The 14,872-nt window shown below is 43.9% G+C and overlaps 1 protein-coding gene across 1 annotated transcript in view; it reads right to left on the reverse strand.

The window, feature by feature from the left end:
- Positions 1-3,942: 3,942 nt before the first annotated feature.
- AKAP10 (A-kinase anchoring protein 10) overlaps positions 3,943-14,872 on the reverse strand; it is a 101,891-nt gene continuing 90,961 nt past the window's right edge. The window contains exon 16 of the transcript XR_011168641.1: positions 3,943-4,239. The gene's annotated coding sequence lies outside the window, so the exon portion shown is untranslated. The remainder of the gene's footprint in view (positions 4,240-14,872) is intronic.

The following is a 14,872-nucleotide window of genomic DNA, read 5'->3' on the forward strand; positions in this document are numbered from 1 at the left end:
TGTGTGTGTGTGTGTGTGTGTGTGTGTGTGTGTGTGTGTGTGTGTGTTATCCACAATAAATGCCTTTACTTGATTGGGAGACACCCTGACCAAATTCTTTCAAGATTTCACCCCAACATTTTGAGGTGAACCTTTGAGCTTGCACCCCAACATTTTGAGGTGAACCTTATCACTTCCAGTTCAATTAATGAAATTACAAATGATAAGGAGAAGGTATTAGAAACAACAAGGTGCTGAGATCTTAAATTAAGTACAAAGAGATGCTTAATACTTTATTACTAAGGAGTGAAAAAAGTTCTTCACATTAAACTTGATGGAATTAAAGGGCACCTAACTAATGACTGGTTGACAATCTCAAGGCCAGGAAGGGGGCCATCAGGCTCCTCTTGTGTTGCAAAGCACCTGGTGCTGATTCTATTCCAGCTGAGATCAACAAGGCAGGGTTCCACTGCTCATACAAAAGCTGACTGCAATTTTCCAGGTTATATGGTAAGAGGAGGTTATCCCACAGGAGTTCAAGGATGCCTCCACTGTCCATCTCTACAAAGGTAAAGGAAATAGACTATCCTGTGACAATCACAGGGGGGTCTCTCTCTTAGTTGCCAGAGTCCTCCTTAATGGCTGAGCCAGGTCTCAGGTCGATATTGTGTTTGCTGCCCAACAACTACAGGAAAAATGCCAGGTCTTGTCTTTGTAGACTTGACCAAGGCCTTTGATTCTGTCAGCCTTGAGGGTTTATGGAAAATTATGTCAAAATTTGGTTGCCCAGAGAAGCTCATCTACATCGTATGTCAATTTCATGACGGCATGCTTGCCCAGGTTCTGGATAATGGACAATGCAATGTTCTTGTGCCTTCTCAGCCACCAATGGAGTGAAACAAGGCTGTTTTGATGGAGAGATTCCTGCTTTTTGGCCATGTTGTCAAATGCTTTCAATGAGGATGAACATGGCATCAAGGTCAGCTACCACAATGATGGTAAATTCTTCAACTTGAAAAGGCTACAAGCCAAGACCAAAGTAGAAGGAGTATGGTGCATGATCTTCTGTTTGCAGATGTGTGCACTCAATGCAGGCTCTAAAGCTGAGATGCAACAAAGTATGGACCAATTCTCTGCTGTTTGTGCTAATTTTGGCCTAACAATTAACACCAAGAAAACACAGGTGTTCCACCAGCCGCCGCCACCACCACACCAGCCATATGTGGTTACAGCAAATGGAGAAGTTCTGAATGCTGTGGACAAATTCTCTTACCCTGGTAGTGTACTGTCTAGGGATGTATATTGATAATGATGTTGAACATGCATTGCCAGGGCTAGCTCAGAGTTTGGGAGACTCTGAAGGAAAGTATGGGAGAGAAGAGGTATTAGACTGACTACCAGACTGAAGGTCTACTACAATGCTGGGGTGCTGACCTCATTGTTGTATGCCTGTGAAACCTGGGCAGTCTACCAGTGTCATGTCAGGAAACCGAATTCCCTCTATTAGAATTGTCTTAGGAAGATTCTGAAGATCACCTGACAGGATAAGGTACTAGACACTAAAGTCTTTACTTGAACTAAACTGCCAAGCATTCCAACTCTGCTTCAGAGAGCACAACTCTGATGGCCTGGTCACACTGTTCAAATGCAAAACCTACACTTGTCAAAAAAGACTATTTTATGGGGAACTCACACAGCGCAAGCATTCACATGGTAGTCAGAAGAAGCCATACAAGGATGTTGAGGTATAGGGTTTAGGGGTACACAAGACCCCAAAATACCAACATATCCTGTCCTGCCAAATGAATTCAACTCAAGTCTTCTCTCAGCCAAAGAAAAGCAAAGTTTATTAAAGGTTTGCCATAATGGGTAGATTCTTGGCTTTTTTTTTTTTTTGGAGGGGGGAGGGCAGGGAAATTGGGGTTAAGTGATTTGTCCAAGTCACACAGCTAGTAAGTGTTAATGTCTGAGGCTGGATGTGCTCTATTCACTGAGCCACCTAGCTGCCCCAATGGGTAGACTCTTAAGGAGCCTCGGTATCTGTGATGCATGTATTGGACAAGTGGGCCAGAATAATCTAACGCTGCGTGAGTCTGCCCTAGATAATTCTCTGGCCTCCTCATGGAGGCAAGATGGGATCTTATATACAGAAAAGTTGTGGGAGGAATCTAGGGGTGCTCTAGAGGAGGAGTTTGGGGAGGGTCTTCAGAAAGAGTCAAATGAGGTCAGACTCCAGTGATGAAAGATTAAGGGTGGGAAGTAGCTGGAGGCTACCTGGAGATGACAAAGGAGGGCTAGACTAGTTTAAGGGTAATAGATTTGGGCATAGATATTTGGGGAGGATCAAGGGTGGGGGCTAGCTGGACAATGGAGGGCTGGCTAGTAAGAGTAAGAGATTTGGGCTGAGCTATAAAGAAAGGCTTATGGGCTCAGGCAAATGCTTCATCAAATGGGAAGATTCAAGGAGAATTCAAGGGGGCTCCCAGAGCCTGTACCTCATCAAGGACACTCTCAAGGTGTCTCTTAAGAACTTTGGAATGGATTGTGTGACATGGGAGTCACCGGCACAGGACTGCTCAGCATGGCGTGCCCACATCAGACAAGGTACTTTGCTATGTCAGCAAAGCAGAATTGAAGTAGCTCAAAGGAAACACAGGAGGCAGAAATTTAGAGAATCTACTACAAGCTCATGTTGGCCTGATCAGCCACAGTCAGACACACTGAAACTTGACTCTAGCATGGTGATGTCATTTTGGTCCTCTCCAAGAATGAAGGACAACAACCAACCAACCAGAAAGCAAGGCTGGCAGTTTTCAGACATCTCTAAGGAATGCTGCCTCTGGCATCCAAGACAAGAGTCAACCATGGAAGAAGAACCCAGCTATTGAGAGAGGAGCATTCTCTTAGCAGAGGATAGCAGAAGGGGGAAGGGGTTTTCCACTCATACAAAGGGGGTCATTGTATCTGGTAGGAGTAAATCCATGGACTGGAGACCTCTGACAGCAAAGAACTGGGTTAGAGTAGGAATTAGGGGTTTCCTTTTGGAAAGGAACAGGCCCAGGCAGCCCAGATGAGCAGCTTGACAAAAAAAAAAAGACACTTCACTCAAGAGAAAGCATGAGGACACTAGATGAGGGGAAGGAATATCAGGGCCAGGCATGTTGGAAGTGTGAGTTGCCTCAGTCACATGCTTTCCCTAAGAGGGGGCATTTCTATCAGTGTTGCTCTATACATGTGCTCACTCTTCCCTTGTGCTGTGTATGATTGTGGAAGAGCTTGCCCTGGGTTTATGGGGAGAACATCTGGTTATTATTCTTCTAAAGACGCTATTTCAGCAAATGGTTGTTTTGTTTTGAGCTAATTGTGTCTCATGTCTGGCAATTAAAGGGAAGCAGCCACTGAGGGGTCACAAGCTATAGTTTTAGGACTGTGGGACCTATGGAGTTTTTCTGAACCAAAGGTAGTCACTCTCTGGGGAACCCAATCTATAAGAACAGGTACAGAGACAAGATACAAGAACAAAGTGATTATAAATAACCAATATCTTGTAGCTTCAGAGTTTTCCCCCTTACAAAGTCCTGACTTTGAGTTCAATTCTTCTTCAGAAGGACATTACTGATAAAGAAATTGTGCTGATTCTCCTTGATCTTGGTCAGACACAGTCCAATTTTGCAAGGAATTTAATCTAGGGTGGGGAAGCCCATTGTATTCTACTCAGGCCTAGGTGGGGTACACATTCTTTGAATTGATAGCCTTAAAGACACGATCAGGTATAGAGATACTTTTCCTATCCAAGAGATATTCACCCCTTCATTTTAATATAACCCCCTCTAATCACAGGTTAACCCATTAGATTTGATTGCTATTCGACTTACCTACTCCTTTGAAGGGTATAAAAACCATTAGTCTGCCTTGATTGTTTTTGGTCTAAGAGAGATGGCCAAGTGACCATTTTTATGTTAATAACCTGCCGGCTTTATTAATAAAATATTATGTCTTTTTAAACATCACAGAAAATACAAGAACACAGACAAAGCTGAGGCAGATCCGGAAGAGGATGACTCTGGGATGGTCTGCAACCTGTAACCTGGCAAAGGCATGTACACGTATTCCCACACACTTGTGGTGTGCATGTGTAGGGGGAGTCTTCAGGGGAAAGCAGATTAGACTTGTCTTCAAAGGGCAGATGTTGTAGAGGAGAGCCTCTGATCCATATGAATGCCAGCTGTTACAGTCCTTGTAAACACCACCATCGTCCTCCTATATGTGATGAAGGTTATAATCAGTCAGTCAGTCAATTAACAAGCATTTACTAAACACTTAACTATATTCCAGGCACTTTGCAAGTGCTGAGGGTGCTAAAGAGAAGGAAAATCAGACCTGGCTTTAAAGGTTGAGTTCTAGAGAAGAAATTCAGTCCCCAAGAAAATTCCAAGTCCTTCCAGGTTGACATCAAGTCCAAAGGAATTAGCCTTGACTCTGAAACAGTCCTGTAATTGGAATAGGCCTCTGGACAGAGGCAGTGTGGGCAGGAGATCAAGTCACCATAAGCCATGGAACAGGATCAGTTGTGGAAAAGTTGGCTGCTCTCCCAAGCCTCCAAGGCTGGGAAGGGACCTAAGGTGTTGAGTAACTGAGCTGTTGCCTGACGAAAGGGTCACAGGCAAGGCACTGACCCCAGAGGATATGAGGATTTCCCAAGCAGAAGCATCTGGGCCATTCTGCTGTGGTAGAAATATTGTTAATGTGGAAGAAGGAGAGAAGTGCCATTCTCAGTTCCCTCTGTTTGTCTGCTGCCTGCCCTTGGCCCTGTAAAGTCCCTCCTTCAGGAACTGGGAAAGTCATTCTCTCTTCCTCTTCCTCCCTCGCTCTCCTTCCCTCTCTCTCCCTCTGCCCCTTCTTTTTTTTCTCTTTCTCCCTTTCTCCCCCTCTTTCTCTCTTTCGCTCTCCCCTCTTTCTTCTCCTCTCAGTCTCTGTCTCTATCTCTGTGTCTGTCTCTATCTGTCTGTCTCTCCCCTGTCTGTCATAATCAAACCTGTACCTGATGGGAAACCCCTCAACGATGCTGACAATTAGTCATTTCACCTAGCCTTGGCTTGAAGACAGAGGCACCGTTCTGTACAAGGCCACCAACAATCTCTTAAATACTGTTGGCTATGTAATGCCTTTTCTCAGTCCTCATCCTCCTTGACCTCTCAGGTATATCCAACCAACACTGTCCCCTCCTCTCAGTTATTTTGAGACACGGTTCAGGAACACAGAGGGACTCCTTGTCTCAATTTAATCCTATTCAATTTGACAAGCACTGATTAGGCCCCAACTGTGAGCTCAAGGCACTGTGCTGGGTATTTGAGATACAATGACAAAAGTGAAGGTTGCCAGCCTCAGGGAGATTACATCATCCTGGAGTGGGGGTGGGGAGGAGAACATAAAGTACATGGTGCATGTTGTATTAGTAAGTCGAGTGTATAAACCAAGTGACACCAAGTAATGTGCAGTAATGCCAAGAGGTGCCCAGTGGCTTCATGTAAAAGGCAGCAGCTGAGTTGCACTTTGAAGGCTGCTGGGAGGGGCAAAGCCAAGATGGTGGTATAGAAGCAGCAAAACTCCCCACGGTCTCCCCATAACCACCTCAAATATCTATAAAAAATGACTCTAAACAAACCTTAGGGCTAGAGAACCCACAAAGTGACAGAGAGAAACAAACCTCCCACTGAGGACAGCCTGGCAGAGCAGCAGGAAGGGTCCACTGCAGGGTGCTGGAAGCAGAGCCCAGCCCCACCTGAGTCCTCAGTTTTAGTTTCAGGGAGGCCCGAGTAGCCATGGCTAGAGGGACGTGGGGAGAGTAGATCACCAGCAACTGTGGTGGTTTCCATAATTATCAACCCATAAATGCCAAAGACAAAGAGAGGGCAGAGAGGGCAGCTGTGAAAACCCCAGTGATTTGGCACAAAACTCTCCTCTCTGGAAGCAGAGTTCTACTGTGGCAAAAAGCTCAAAAGTCAAGTAATTAAGTGGCAACATGAGCAAGCAAAGGAAGCAAAGCAAGCACAGCAATCCAACTTTAGATTCCTTTTTTGAGAACAAAAAGGATCAAAGCATGGAAAAGGAAGAAGACAGTAAAGTCAGAACTCCTGTACCAAAAGCTTCCAAGAAATATATGAATTGGTTACAGGCCATAGAGAAGCTTAAGAAGGATTTTGAAAACCAAACAAGAGAAGTAGAGGAAAAATTGGGAAGAAAAATGAGAATGATGCAAGAAAATCATGAAAAGAGAGTCAACAACCTGACTGAAGAAAATAACACCTTAAAAAATAGACTAACTCGGGGCGGCCAGGTAGCACATCGAGTAAGAGCACTGGCTCCAGTGTCAGGATGACCTGGATCAAATCTGGACTCAGATACTCAGCACCACACCCAGAAATAACTGGCCATGTAACCTTGAGCAAGTTATTTAACCCTGATTGCTTTTAAAAAAAAAATAGACTAACTCAAATGGCAAAAGAGGCTCAAAAAGCCAATGAGAAGAAGAATGCCTTAAAAAAACCGAATTTGCCTGATGGAAAAAGAATCTCAAAAGCTCACTGAAGAGAATAATTTCAGAATTAGATTGGAGCAAACGGAAGCTAGTGACTTTATGAGAAATCAAGATACTATTAAACAGAACCAAACAAATGAAAAAATAGAAGGCAATGTGAAATATCTCATTGGAAAAACCACTGACCTAGAAAAGAGTTCCAGGAGAGATAATTTAAAAATTATTGGACTACCTGAAAGCCATGATCAAAAAAAGAACCTAGAAATCATCCTTCGAGAAATTTTTTTTTTTCTAAGCAATCGGGGTTAAGTAACTTGCTCAAGGTTACACAGCCAGTTATTTCTGGGTGTGGTGCTAAGTATCTGAGCCCAGATTTGATCCAGGTCATCCTGACACTGGAGCCAGTGCTCTTACTCACTGTGCTACCTGGCTGCCCCTCAAGAAATTCTTAAGGAAAATTGCCCTGATGTTTTAGAACCAGAGGGCAAAATAGAGGTTGAAAGAATCCACTGATCATCTCTTGAAAAAGATAACTCCTAGGAATATTATAGCCAGGTTCTGGAGTTCCCAGATCAAGGAGAAAATATTACAAGCAGCCAAGAAGAAACAATTTGAATATTGTGGAAACACAATCAGGATTACATGGAATCTGCCAGCTTCTACATTGAGGGATTAAAGGGCTTGGAATATGATATTCCAGAGGTCAAAGGAACTGGAATTAAAACCAAGAATCACCTACCCAGCAAAACTGAGTATCATGTTTCAGGGGAAAATATGGTCATTCCATGAAATAGAGGACTTTCAAGCATTCTTGATGAAAAAAACAGAGTTGAATAGAAAACCTTACATTCAGATATAAGAAGCAAGAGAAGCATGAGAAGGTAAACAGGGAAAAGAAATCATAAGGAACTTATCAAAGTTGAACTTTTTATATTCCTACATGGAAAAACGATAATTATAACTTATGAAACTTTTCTCAGTATGAGAATAGTTGAAGGGAATATAAATGTGTGTGTGTGTGTATACACACACACATACATATATATGTCTATATAAGAGGGTATATGGGCATATGAATACATATGTGAGTGTGTGTATATATGTGTACAGGTATACATAGACAGGGCACAGGACCAATTGAGTAGGAAGGGATGATACTTAAAAGGTAAAATTGAGAGGTGAGAGAGGAATATAATGAGAGGAGATGGGGAGAGACAGAATGGGGTAAATTATCTCATATAGAAAAGGTAAGGAAAAACAATAAAGGGGAAGAACAGGAAGGCAAAAGGAAATGGGTCAACCTTACTCTCATTGAATTTGGCTCAGGGAGGGAATGACATACACACTAAATAGGGTATCTCACCCTGAAGGAGAGTAGGGGGAATGGGAAGAGAGGAGGGATGATGGAGGGAAGGGCAGGTTGGGGGGAAGGAAGTTAGAAGCACACACTTTTGAAAAGGGACAGGGTCAAAGTAAAGCATAGAACAAGTGGGGGGCGGGATAGGATGGAGGGATATATAGTCAGTCTTTCACAATATATCCACTATGGAAATGTTTTGCATAACTACACATGTACAACCTATATTGAATTGCCTATCTTCCAAGTAAGGGTGAGTGACAAGAGAGGAAGGGAAAGAATCTGGAATTCAAAGTTTTAAAATCAAATTAAAAAAAAAAAAAAGATGCTGGGATTCTTGATGCTAGAGGGGAGGAGGCAGGGAACTCTAGACATGCAAAATGTCTAGATGTTCTACATCTTAGATACAAAACTGGAGGGACTTCAAAGATCCAACCCTACATTTTACAGATGAGGCCATGGCCAATGTCAGCTGGGGGAGTGAATTGTTGAGGATTTCTGAACACAGGAGAAATGTCCAGTAGACCAGTTTGACTGGAATTCCCAGAGAATGAGTTCATAGGATCAGAGATTTAGAGGTGAATGAGAGCTCTCAAGCCATTGAGTTCAGTCCAACCATTTTATATGCAACAGAATGAGGCCCAAGGAGTTTGAGCAATTTGTCCAATGGCAAGATTTGAACCTGGATCCCCTGACTTCAGAAGTTTTTTCTGGTGTACCAGTTCTACCAAAGTAAATGAATCCCCTCCCCCATTCCTCCATGCCACTGTCCTGGGAGTTCACCCAACCTCATTGTCCCTCTGAAGGAAGTGCCCCAGGACAGGAGACAAAAGCTTCCCCGTCACTGCAGAAAGGACCTCAGCCAACTAGGTGGGAGGATGGTTAGGTGAGCATCACCCCACATGCTGATATCCTATGGCTACCAGACTGTTGGTGTGCCCAGGGCCCCCAAAGCCGCCTTGCCTCCAGGGTGGAGGCTCTTTCACAAACAGGAACATTCTCCCAGGCCAAATGCCTGCAGTCGCCACTTTGGGGAACAGGTCAGCAGCTGCCAGCAGCTCGCAATGCACCCAACCACATCCCTAATTGCCGAATGGAAAATCAGAGGCTGCGCTAGAATGGCCTCAGTGGAGTCTGGGAGAGGAGGAGAATGCAGGAGCAGGCTGTGATCCCTTCCTCTCACTTTTTTCTCCTAGAGTCAGCCCCCTCCCCCGGGCATCTTGCATCAGACTCCTCTCCGTTCCTACAATCAGCAGCCCTCCTCCCCAGCCCTCTAGATGACGACAATAACCTGACAGGTGTTCCGCCTGCCTCCACCCTCTCGACTCAAATCCTTCCTTTCTATTATTGCCAGACTAAACGTTCTCCTTCACACGTTTGTTCATGTCCTCCTCTGCCAGCCAGCAACGTACAGAGGAAGCCGAGCTGGAGCCAAGAGGTCAAGCGCAAATTCCTGCCCGGCTCCTTCTCACAAGCGACCTTGGGCAAATCTCCTCTTCCTCTCTAGGCATCAATCCTCATCTGTTAAAAAAAAAAAGGGGGGGGGGCAAGGATTGCTGGAAGAGATGAATGAAGCCTGGATAGTAATAATAGATTTCTCCTTCCTCACAGAAGGGAGGTGGGAGACACCTAGGAGAGAACAGTGTATGCTTTGCCATCGAATGAAACCTATTTCCCTTTTCACAGCAGAGATAAGGCAGTACTAGAACAGACAGTGTGGAACTGTGGAAGAAAGCATGCTGATTTGGAGTCCAAGGTCCTGGATTTGAATTTTGCTCCTGCATTATATTACCTATATGACTTTGGGCAGGTCATTTCACTTCTCTGGGGTTTCGGTTTGAAGGAGTGGACCTCTAAGGTTTATTCCAGTTCCAGATTTATGATGCTGGTATCCCACATCTCACATGTCATGGCAAAGAGGCAGGGAACTAAGAAGACAAGATATCGAGTGCATTGTCTGAGGCCCTTTGATCATCAGTTGTTTTTGCTGGATGGCTTTGCTTTGTGATGGGGGGTAGATGTTCCATCTGGTAAGGGGGAAAACTGAAATGATAGTGATATAAAAACAGAGGGCATCCCTAAGATAATTTATTTAAAAATAAAAAGAGGGGGTTGGAATAGTGGCCTGGAAGGTACCAGCATCTCCTGGCCATTTACACCTCTACCCCATCTCACTCCTCCACCAGCCCAACCTCAACTCTCCTTTAAGTACTATCTTCCCCCATTATAATGAAAGTTCCTTGAGGGCAGGGACATCTGACTTGAATCCAAGTTTTCTCCCTTCTTCCCTCCAGCCCAATAATATGCTATCAATTATACATGTAAAATCATGCAAAATAAAGTCATGTTGCAAAAACAAAAGCAAGAAAATTAAAAAGTCTGCTTCAATTTGCACTCAGATTTGCTTCAGTTCTTTCTCTGGAGAGTGGCAGCATTTTTCATTATGAGAATGAGAATTGCTTTGGATCATTCAGGTTAGCTAAGTATCTCAGTTGATCATCCTTACAATGTAGCTGGTCCTTTGTGCAATGTTCTCCTGGATCTGCTCATTTCACTTTGCATCAGTTCATGGAAGTCTTTCAAGATTTTTCTGAGAGCATGCTGCTTATCATTTCTTATGCCACAATAGTATCCCATTACAATCACATACCAACTTGTTGGGCATCTCCTCAATTTCCACTTTTTTGCCAACACAAAAAGAACTGCTATATTTTTATACATATTGGGCTTATCAAAGAAATTTGCAGGAGAACACCCCCCCATCCCTGCTTTCCTTCTAATTTTGACTATATTAGTTTTGTTTGCACAAAACCTTTTTAATTTCATGTAATCAAAATTATCCATTTTTGCTTCCCATGATCCCCTCTATCTCTTGTTTGGTAGTAAATTCTTATCCATAGATTTAACAGATAAATTTTCCCATGCTACCCTAATTTGCCTATGATAGCACCCTTTATGTCTAAATCATGTACCTATTTTGACCTTATCTTGGTATGTTGTGTGACATGTTGGTTTATATCTAGTTTCTGCCAAACTGATTTCTAATTTTCCCCGTGATTTTTGTCAAATCATAAGTTCTTGTCCCCAAACTGGATCTTCAGGTTTAACAAACACTAGATTGTTGTAGTCATTTATTATTGTATATTGTATACCAGTCTATTCCACTGATCTATCATTCTATTTCTTGTTCTTGCTCATTCATTTCATTGGATCCTATTCTTTCTGCCCATATTGGGGGTTTTCTTGGCAGAGATACTGGAGTGGTTTGCCATTTCCTTCTTCAGCTCATTTTACATTTCATTTTCAGATGAGAAACTGAAGCAACCAGGGTTAAGTGATCTGTCTAGGGTCACACAGCCAGTAAGTGTCTAAAGTCAGATTTGAACTTGGGAAGATGAGTCTTCCTGACTCCAGGTCCTGTGCTCCAGGCCCACTGCATGATCTAGCTGCCCTCTCTATTTCTTAGCCAGTACCAGATTGTTTTGACAATTGCTGCTTAGTAATATAATTTGAAATCTGGTACTGCTAGACCATCTTCCTTCACACTAAAAAAAAAAAAATTGATTCTCTTGATATTCTTGACCTTTTGCTCTTCCAGATTTTGTTATTTTTTTTAGCTCTACAAGATATTTTTCTATAGTTTGTTCTGTCTAGCTATCTATTGTGGAGGAAATTGATATAAAACCTATCTATATGTTGCAAATTATTGGTGTAAACATCTCCCCCCAAAAAGCAACCTTAGAGGTCAAATAAATGGAGATAGGGTGGGTTTGTTTTATTAGTAGAGACCCTTTGGCTAGCAACAACAGAACCAAGCCTCGATGATTTTAGAAGAAGGCCACAATCTTAGAGATTTCCTGACACATAATCCTGATAAGATTAACTACAAAGAAAACATTCCCCTGGAAGAAGCCCGATCTTTATAGAATTGAGACCTCAAGGTTAACAGTTTTATCCCCAAAGTTAACACATTCTCTCCTAATCACCTGACATCGGGTCCCTACTCAACCTCCATAAAAAGGAAAGTGGCTGAGCAGCATCAGCTAGTAGGCACCTTCTATCACAAGCAATAAACCCTAAACCGTATGTGTGTATGTGTAATGAAAATGCATATTATCACCCTTTGTTCTGTGAGGTCACCTAAAAACAGGAAGAATACATACAGAGGCAAGAAGCAGAGGGCCATCTTCCCAGGCCATATGTCAGTCTTAGCTGGGGACAACTCAAGGACTCTCTCCTAACAACATTGGCTTTCTTCTCTCACCAGAATTTGGTCAGGAAGGAAGGAGTCAGACCAAAAGAACTCAAGTTGATAAGCTTTTATTAAGTGTTTACTATTTGCCAAGACCTCTTACATTCTAATGTAAGATGGCACATAAAAGGAAGCTAAAAGTAGAGGAGGGGGCACAAGGACATGGTGGAGAAAGGCTGGAGGGTTAGGACTAGAGCCCACTAGGCATGGGCATCTCCCTTAAAACTGAGGCTCTGGGAAGAAGCAGCTAATCCAAGGAAGGGGGCAAAGTGGGTGGAGAAAGAAGTTCAGGGGCAGAGTATGCTTGCAGGGTGGGGAGACTTCTGTGGCATGATAGAGAAAGTCTGAGAGTCAGGAGCCTAGACCTAGGAAAAGGCATTCCAGCCAACTGGTGCCTTTTGAAAGGAGCCCAGGTCTGACTACTGGGCCAGTCTGGGAGTTATGGGACAGGAGTAGATTACAGAAATCTGGGCATGCCCCCAGTCTGTGTGGGGATTGCATCAGCCAAGCCCTGGTTCCGATTTTTAGAACTGGGATCTTCCCAGTAAAGCTCCAAGGCCTTTAGCCTGGCATCCTAGGCCTTCCACAATCTGCTCCCACCCCACCTTTCCAGACTTATCTTGTACTACTCCCCTCCTTACCTCAACCCCCAAATGCTCACCTTTCAGCAGGACACTTTACTGGCTCCCATTCTCTCAATCCAGCTTTCTCTCCTTTTCATCTTTGTTCGCCTGGAGATCCCACCCCTCCACCTATGGTACCTTTAAAGTTCAGTTCACTCCCAGATCTGGCCTACCCCAGTAGGCAATACCCCCTTTCCCACCTCACACACCACAGACACACAAATACAATTTGTATTCTCTTGTACTCTCATTTGAATCTTCCTACTTCAGGAAAGTCCCTCCAACTCTAGGGGACTCAGTTTCCTCCTTTGTAAGAATGAAGGGGATGGGCCACACGTGATGCAGAGATCATGTATTGTTCTGTCTTATAGTTATCTGCATGTCCTCTCTCTGTTCTGGCCCCCAGGTCCATCCCAAGGGTGGAGGCCCATCTAAGGCTGCACTTGAGAAAGGTCAATTTAAGAAGCTGGTGGCATGACTGGAGCCTCCTGGGCTTGGGGATCACTGTGGGGGTTGGAAGGGATCCCAGCAGACTGGGGCTACAGTGTCTGTTGCAAACCAGCCAGGATCAACAACCCGGGAGAGGGAAGGCCAACAGAGGGTAACAGTTCCTCTCCAGTGGAAGCAGGGTCCAAGTCAGGAATGACAACAAGGCCTGGGAGGAGGCTGGCCAGGGGTGAAGGCCCCAGTGTTTGGGCTGCAGGCCCTGGGTGTTGGGCAATTCACCAGGAGCCAGGCTCGACCGAAGAATGATCTGAATTTGCAGCACTCAGGCAGGCCGGGCTGAGGGAGTGTTTGTTTGGATGTCATGCAGGGCAAAGGCCTGCCTGCCAGCTCCTTTTAAAGTGCCTTCAGCTGGTGAATTCTCACTGTGCTGCTCCTATTTACAAGGGCATGTCTGGTCAGGTTCAGGCTCTGGACAGCGTGTGGACAGCAGGCTCCTCATCACCCCCATTAGCTCTTACTGGCATTGACTGGGCGCACTGTCTTCTGTGAGAAACCCTTTCTGGTCCCCCACCTGCTAGTCCCCCCACCCCCACCCCCCTAACTACCTTGTGTGATGAATTCCTTTCTATCTGGCTGCATGTATTTCTCTGTGCTTATCTTGTATAGAGTTATATGTGTTCTCCTGGTTTCCCCCATTGGGATGTAAGCTTGCTGTGAGCAGGGCCTGTTTCTTGACATTTGCATACCCAGCACAGTGCAGTAGATACTTCAGAAATGTTTACTGACTGTCTGATAGTAGGCATACTAATTGTCTGCTTATCAAGATTTGTCTACCACATGCCTGAATCCTCTAATAAAAGAAGGGGAATGGAGCTTGTGATTTCAGAAGGTCACAGACTATAATGAAAAGGAACTCCAAGGCCTTCATTTCACAGATGAAAACTCTGAGGCTCAGGCTCCTTAATGAAATAAAGGGATGGGATTTGAACTCGGGTCCTCTGACTTAAAAGCCAGAGAGGGTTTTGTTTTTGTTTTTGTTTGTGCTTTTTGGAGGGCAATTGGGGTTAAGTAACTTGCCCAAGGTCACACGGCTAGTGTGTGTGTGTGTGTGTGTGTGTGTGAAGTGTCTGAGGTCACATCTGAACTCAGGTCCTTCTGACTCCGCGGCTGGCACTCTACTCACTGCACCACCTAGCTGCCCCCAGAGAGGGTTTTCCACTGAACCATACTGCCTCCCCATGGTGGAAAGAACTCTTACACAGGAAACTCTTTCTGCCTGTGCACCTTCTCTGAAACTTAGAATCTTAGACAGGAGTCTAGGGTACTAAGAGGTTGCACAACTCATTCAGGGTTATACAATTTAGAACATCATAATAGTTTATAATATATAATAATAGATCATAGGATCATAGATTTAATCATCTATAAGGGAACCAATAGCCCACTGAGTTCAGATGAGAAAACCAGAGCTTAGATAGCTTAAGGGCCAGTTATATAATAATGGTTAACACATATATATGTACACATTATATTTAATATATTACACATATATTAATAATTTACATCTAAGTTTTACAAAGGATTTTACATATATTTAAATCTCATAACTACCCATGGGGTTGGTGCTATTATTATCCCTATTATACAGATGAGGAAACTGAGGCTGGGAGGGGTCA

The sequence above is a fragment of the Petaurus breviceps genome, unplaced genomic scaffold, assembly GCF_028583685.1.
Source record: "Petaurus breviceps papuanus isolate PSGF00001 unplaced genomic scaffold, PetGlider_PUasm1.0 186, whole genome shotgun sequence".
Taxonomy (NCBI): Eukaryota; Metazoa; Chordata; class Mammalia; order Diprotodontia; family Petauridae; genus Petaurus; species Petaurus breviceps.